The sequence below is a fragment of the Arachis ipaensis genome, chromosome B10 (genome assembly GCF_059453495.1).
Source record: "Arachis ipaensis isolate K30076 ecotype BB chromosome B10, ASM5945349v1, whole genome shotgun sequence".
NCBI lineage: Eukaryota > Viridiplantae > Streptophyta > Magnoliopsida > Fabales > Fabaceae > Arachis > Arachis ipaensis.
Window position 1 is genome coordinate 35,496,409 of NC_142435.1, and position 7,172 is coordinate 35,503,580.

Here is a 7,172-nt window from a genome sequence, read left to right on the forward strand (position 1 = left end):
AAATCATCAACACATACAAAGCCAACACTTTTCACAATGCGTTGGGTTACAGCTCATATTTTATTATCCTAAGAAGCAACCAATGATAAAACACGTACTGGGTAAATGAGCCACAAGCTTAATAGGAGTGGCTTGTAGGGTAATGGCGATTTGATATGATGGAATAGACAACTAAATTTTTCCAATTTTTAAAGATGTATTATTAAAAAATATTATACACACTAATTTTTCTAACAGTTTTTAAACAGGTACGACTGGCAGATTGATATTTCACTACTTTTAAAATTTAATAGTTTTTTGCTAAATTTATTTTTTGACAATATTATTTATGTCAACAACTAATAATATTTTCAAAGCATGAAAAAAAGTAGATATCAAATTTTTAATTTTTTTTGTATATTGTCATAATAGTTATGAGTACTTTAAAAATAATAATTTTATAAGATTTAATACTTGCTTCAACAGTATTATGAGTACTATAAAAATTTATGGTGTACTCGTTACGAACATATTACATAATAAAATATTTAAACTTTATAAAAATACAATTTTTTTTATAGACTTGCAATACTCAAAGTAATCGAATTTGATTTATTATTGGCTCTATATAGATGTAAATCGAATAGAAAAATTTAACTTAGTAATGTAAATTTTCCATTATTGCATATGCAACAAGCTGCAACAAGTTAGAATAATTTAGAAGATTGGTTATAGTAAATAAAGATATTAATGTGAACAAATTAGAAGCCCAAAACATAAAAGCAATCAATTTTCTGTTATTCCAATCATCATCACATTCCTAGCAACGTCTTCTTTGTGTTCATGAACTCTAAATCCATATTGACCATTGAATGACTAGATTAGGTAGCATTCCTCTTCTGACTTTGACCAACAAAATATATTCATAGTATTGTATTCTCCTCTTAATTTACAGTGATAAACTTTGCCCAAGGATCGGACTATGCGATATGCTTACACTGTGACACTAGACTTTAATCCGAAACAGCCGAACCCAGTAATTAAGAATTGTCATTACCTCATGATGCAGCATTGAATCATCATTTTAAAAACACAACTTAGTTCACATCAGATCCTTCAACAGACCCAAACACTGTATTAACTGAACATGAGAACATCATTCAGTATGGGAAAAAACTAAATATGCGAACCCTAAACCACACACAAATATACCTACCCCCATGCTTCAACACTAAACAATATATCCTAATGACGATACATATCACCATACATGGCTACCATTTGCCTCAGCTCTGCATTCTCCTTTTCGAGGACCATCAACAGTTCCGACAAGGACATGTCAGCTTTGCGCCACAACTGATGCACCCATTGTTGGGACCTAAGAAAAACTTGATAGTTAAAGTCAAAGATCTTCAACTGCGTTTCTGACAACAATTGTTCAAGGGCCACAAAAGCAGCGTCTTCTTTATCTCGGCTTTCTGCAGTCAACAATCGTCCGTTGGCAACAATGCTTACACTCTTGTATGGCTGATGAACTACAACACTAAAAGAAACAAGGCACCTTCCCTGACTCATGACATTATCACGCTTCAGAAAGATAGGAGGCCCAACTTGAAGTTGGCCACATGTTCGAATGAGCATCTGCTCCATGTTCTCGATGTAAACAAACTCTAATCGGTCTAACTCTGGCACAACATCAAGCTATGCATTGCACTCCAAAATTTGAATAATGCTTAACAACGCCATCAAGATCAAGCCATGTAAACATGAAAGAACACAAACACACCAACTTACCAGTCTTCGAATTAGACGCCCGAGAGTCGCAACTCCCAGCACCACCTATCGACAACGCCTCGGCCATTTTCAGACTTTGAAGTGGAACAACCAAACCATCTGGCCCCAACTCTAGACGATGTGGCCTGTGCTCTTCATCATTCGGATCTTCCTGGATCTGACCAAGCCAAGCCTCCGCATCACTCTTGTAACGAAAACTTTTGCGTTCGTTTTCGCTGAACTCATCCACTTGAAGCTGTGCGTTTTTTCACTTGGTGTAGATACCTGGTCAGCATCCCCTCCTCACAGCATAGAAGCGTTTCCTCCCATTTTCCATGAGTGCAACTCTTTTTCACTCTAGCTCTTCAAAAAAGAGTTCCATGCACGCGTTTTATATAAAGACGGAATAATGCATGCTTTTCATTTGCAGCAAGGGACATCATCCAAACCATGTAACATGAGACAAAATTGTAATGGTAATAAAATAATACTTAATATTAAATTCCTCACCAGTAACCTGTATTGCCATTTAATGATTTAATATTTTCCTTCTACACTATTATATTATATTTAATTTAAATTTCTCATGCACAACTCCCCAAAATTTCAGGTAGAACTCACTAGACCTCTTAGAAATTCCTAAAGTGACCAGACGTATATATCAGGCAACTTTAGAATCTGTCCTGTAGCAACTAATTCTATCGATCACGTGTCAGTGACTAATCAGGAGAAATAATACTAACCTCATTTCAAATTAGCAAAAAATTAATTTTTGCAAACTCCACCAAGCAATTTCATTTAACGTTATATCTCTTATATTATTAAAATACTCTTTAGTCATCACCTTTATATATAAATTAGTGATCATTATTTTATTGGTTAAAAAAAACATTATACACAAGAGATACTTATTGTTATGGTCATATTTTAAATATTTTTTATTTTTTCACCTGTTATAAAAATATTTAATTAGAAATTTTTTATTACATTTCATGATTAATGACAAACATTTACAGTAATTAACATTTATTACATTAATAGTAATACAAACTTTATCTTATTATTAATATTATTATAGTAGTCTAGATAGTTGTATAAAATATATTTATTATTATTATAATATGAATTATTTATTTTTATTCTTTTTTCATTAATCACGAAATATATAAAAACTTTATATTAAATATTTTCAAAAAACATAAAATATTTTACATTATGTGATAGTAATAGTAACAATATACTTACCTTTAGCGTACTAAGTTTTAATTATTCTTAATATCTAATCATTGACTTTGAAATTTATTAAAAAATTTACATTATATATTTTGTAACTACTTAAAATACTAAGAATAATTAAATTTATTATAATAATCAATATATTTTTTATACTAATATTACCAATTAATAATAATAATAATAATAACTTTTTTAGACTATTTTATTCAAATAAACTTAAGTTCATTTTATTTAATTCAAAAATATTATTTGCGTACCAAATCAACCACTAAAATCAGCTACTAATGTATTTGCATATAAGTACATGTGTGGTTTAATTTAATTTGAATAAATTATCATTTGTACTCATGAAAGATACAAACGCTGACAAATATATCTATATAAGAATAAAACGACAATTATAACCACAGAAGATGGCTTATATGCGCCAAAAGTACCCTAACAGACCAATTGCGTAACCAACGTCCGGGTACTTTTGGCACACGAAGGCCATCTTCCGTGGTTACAATTGTCGTTTTATTCTTATATGGGTACATTTGTCAACATCTGTATATTTTATGAGTACAAATGATAATTTATTCATTTAATTTCAATGTATATTTATATTGCAACATGTATCTTATTCACGTAGCTAATTTCAATGTACACATAGCATAATTCTATGTAATTATTGTTCCATAGAAGAGTGTACATTAAAAAAATAGAAAACATGGATTGTCATTAACATATCATGTAGATACGAGAAAAATGTTATTCTCTCTACAACTAATTTACAACACTTAATTATTACTTCCAACACAATAATTACTAAACATTATACATAAAAATATCCAATAAACACACACATAAATTTATGTTTGGCTATTCTATGCTAAAATTCATAATTTTTAAAATAAATATTTTTTGAATAATATTACTTAAAATCAATCTAGAAAGATAATTATTAAAAAAACTTTATATTAAATTATTATGTTATCTTTTTAATTATATTTAATCTTTTTTTCTACCGTTTTTAATATGTTTTTTATATAGTATTTTTTTATTACTATCTATTTTAGTATGCAATATTTTTTTATTATTATAATAAAAGTTCATATTTATTGATTAATTTACAACAATATATAAAAATTGATCACTTTTTAAGTACTTGGTTGTCTTCTTTCTTATTTCTTGAAGTGGGATTTCTATTTTTTGGAGCCATGGAATTCTAATGGGGTGAGAAGTGTAACACCCTACCACACTAAGCTTTACGCTTAAGCCGTAAAACAGAGGTGGTGTGATATTACGACCTCTAAAATAAAATGAGTACATATAATAGCAGAAGAATTATAATATGTTAGGAGCCTTGAAGAAAAGAGGAAACAAAAATCGCAAAATAAAAGCGCAACGCTCTAAGAACGGGTTAACCTGCGTGCTAAGGAAACTATAATTATTAAACATATGATAACAGAAGTAGGAATAGAGTGCCAAAGATACAAAATAACAAGCTCCTAACTCAGCCTGCGAAGTCAAGACTGGCCGGAGAATATTTACTTATATATACATACATATCCAAAATCCAAAAGTACATATACACAATCCTGCCCTCTCCATAAACCTCTAGGAGGATCAAAAGAACAAGTTATGCAGAGAGAAAACTAAGTACATATATACACATCATAGCATAACAAAATAACTCTGTAACCACTCCACTTCAAGGGTCCAGATGCCTAACGAGATGCCTCACGACCTGCATCTGAAAAACAACAACATAGTATTGGTTCTCAGTATGGTAAAGGTGCCACACACATAATATATAAGGTCCTGGGAATGCCAGAGACAATCCTAGAACGCCGACACTCAGATTATAGAGCTTAAAGTATTAAACAAAAGCCATAAAAGGTGGTTTACTAAGGATATTTAAACTTAACTTAACTTAACCTTAAATCTAAATCTCATTCTGCCATTCCTCCATACCTCCAACTCCATCATGCATTTTCACAGACAACTAAACAGACAAAGGCAAGCACAAGATTACAAGTACTGCAGATAACAAATATACATTTAACATGGCAAGTACATTTAGGCACACCCAGTTAATACACAAGCAAGTAATTCAAGTAATATGCATATGATGCATGCCTGTCCTATGGCTGATGAGGCTCATCTGTCGGTTATCCAGCCAACCCGACAAGTCTGAATTGTCCTTAGACTGTCCCCCGACGTGCATCTCAAGAGTCTATGCATAGATTTTTCTCAAATAATCAATATTGCTCAATGGGGGTAACATTCCCGGGAATTTATATAGTGCCCGGTCACACTTACGTCGTAGGGTCAACAGAGTATCGAGTTTTCAACCTGGTACACGTGGTGGCAAGCCACGACACTTAATCCAGGGAATCTCGTATCTCAGATTATTCAAATTCATAAGCCATATAAATAATTCAATTATAATTCATCAACATCCACATCATTCTCAATCGCATCTCATTCATCATTATACGTCAATCATATTCAATCCTTATCCTTCATTATCACACCTCCCATTCCGTCCATCAATAGTTCCAATTCAAAACATAATTCATTCTTTTCTAAATAAATCAAACTTAAAACATGCTCATTTTCTTAATAACTCTAAATCAAACCATATAACATTTGAGTCTAAATCTTTTTAAATAATCATATAAACAAAATCTCTAATTTTTATAAAATTTTGGCAGCATCTCCTCTAAAACTCGGACTTTGCCACCCTTTTCGGGTCCAAACCTGCTTTCTTTTCAATTCAACATACCCTTCCTCATCATCATAACAATCACCACAATAAATCTACCTCAGATAAACAATTATACTCATACAATATTCAAATTCAACAACCCAAAACTCAACTAAGAATCATAGTTCACAAATCCTAGGCTTTTAACACAAAATACCTCATTATCACAACAACCTCCACAATAGTTATATACCTCAAATCAATAATTCACCAAATCATTAGTTAATCAACAAGCACCAAACCAACCATGTTCATCAACAATAACATTCAACCATAATCCTCTCCAAATTAACATAACAACATTCACCATCCAAAATTAATAACTAATTATTCAATAAACTTTAACCAAATATACTCATCGACAAATTACTAAACATTAAACATACACCTGCATTCCAACTTATCCTATGGTCGTCTAGCCTAAGTTTTCGCAGAAAATTATATATTAAATGCAAGAAACCTAAACCATACCTTGGCCGATTTCCACGTAACGACCAAAGCTATTTATTCAAAACCAAGACAGCCCTTCAAAACTCAACTAATCCGCTTCCCCCAAGTTCCAGTATTCACAATTTCAAGCTCCAATTATTTATTCACAACCTAATACACATTCATAACACATATATATCCAATTTAATACTCAAAGCTCAAATTCAATGAAAATAAAATAGAATTATCGTATCCTCACCTTACCCAAGCTTCACATAAGCAAGAGTAAACGTTTTCCTCAAGCTAATTCGATCCTAAAATATCAGAAATCAAAGAAATTCAACATTCCCATAAAAAAACTCGAAAATTGGGGGAAAAGAGGGCTGGAAGTGATTAAATAAGTTACTAGTAAAATTGTTCCGGTAGAAACGTAGAGCTCGACGCAGTGAACGCGTGGCCGCAAACGGTGCGGCAATTGGAGCTCAGACGGAGAAGTTACGAGAGTTGGAAGTTAGCGTAACGATTTGACGTTCTTTCTTTCCCCTCCCTGATGCTCTTCGACGCTGCCAAAAATGGGGAGAAGAAGAACGTGGGTTTACTTAAAGGGCTGGTCCGGTTTGGCCCACGGCCCGGTTTGGGCCCGGTTCAATCGGTTCGGCCCGTTTGGTCCAATCTTGGACCGTTTTCTTCGAAATTGGTGTCAAAATTTGTTTCGATGATTTCTATCCTAATTTAATATAATTTTTCCATTTCTAATCCTCCTTATTAAAAACTAATTTATTGACTAATTATCTACTAATTTAACCGGGGTTTACATCCTACCCACCTAATAACGAATTTTGCCCTCAAAATTCAAATCTAGTTACCTGAAAAGAGATGTGGATAGTCCTTTCGCATATCTGATTCGAGTTCCCAGGTATGTTCCTCGATACCAGCTCGACTCCAAGCTACTTTTACTAATGATACTTCCCTTCCTTCTTCTTTACCAGTAACACTGGCGCTC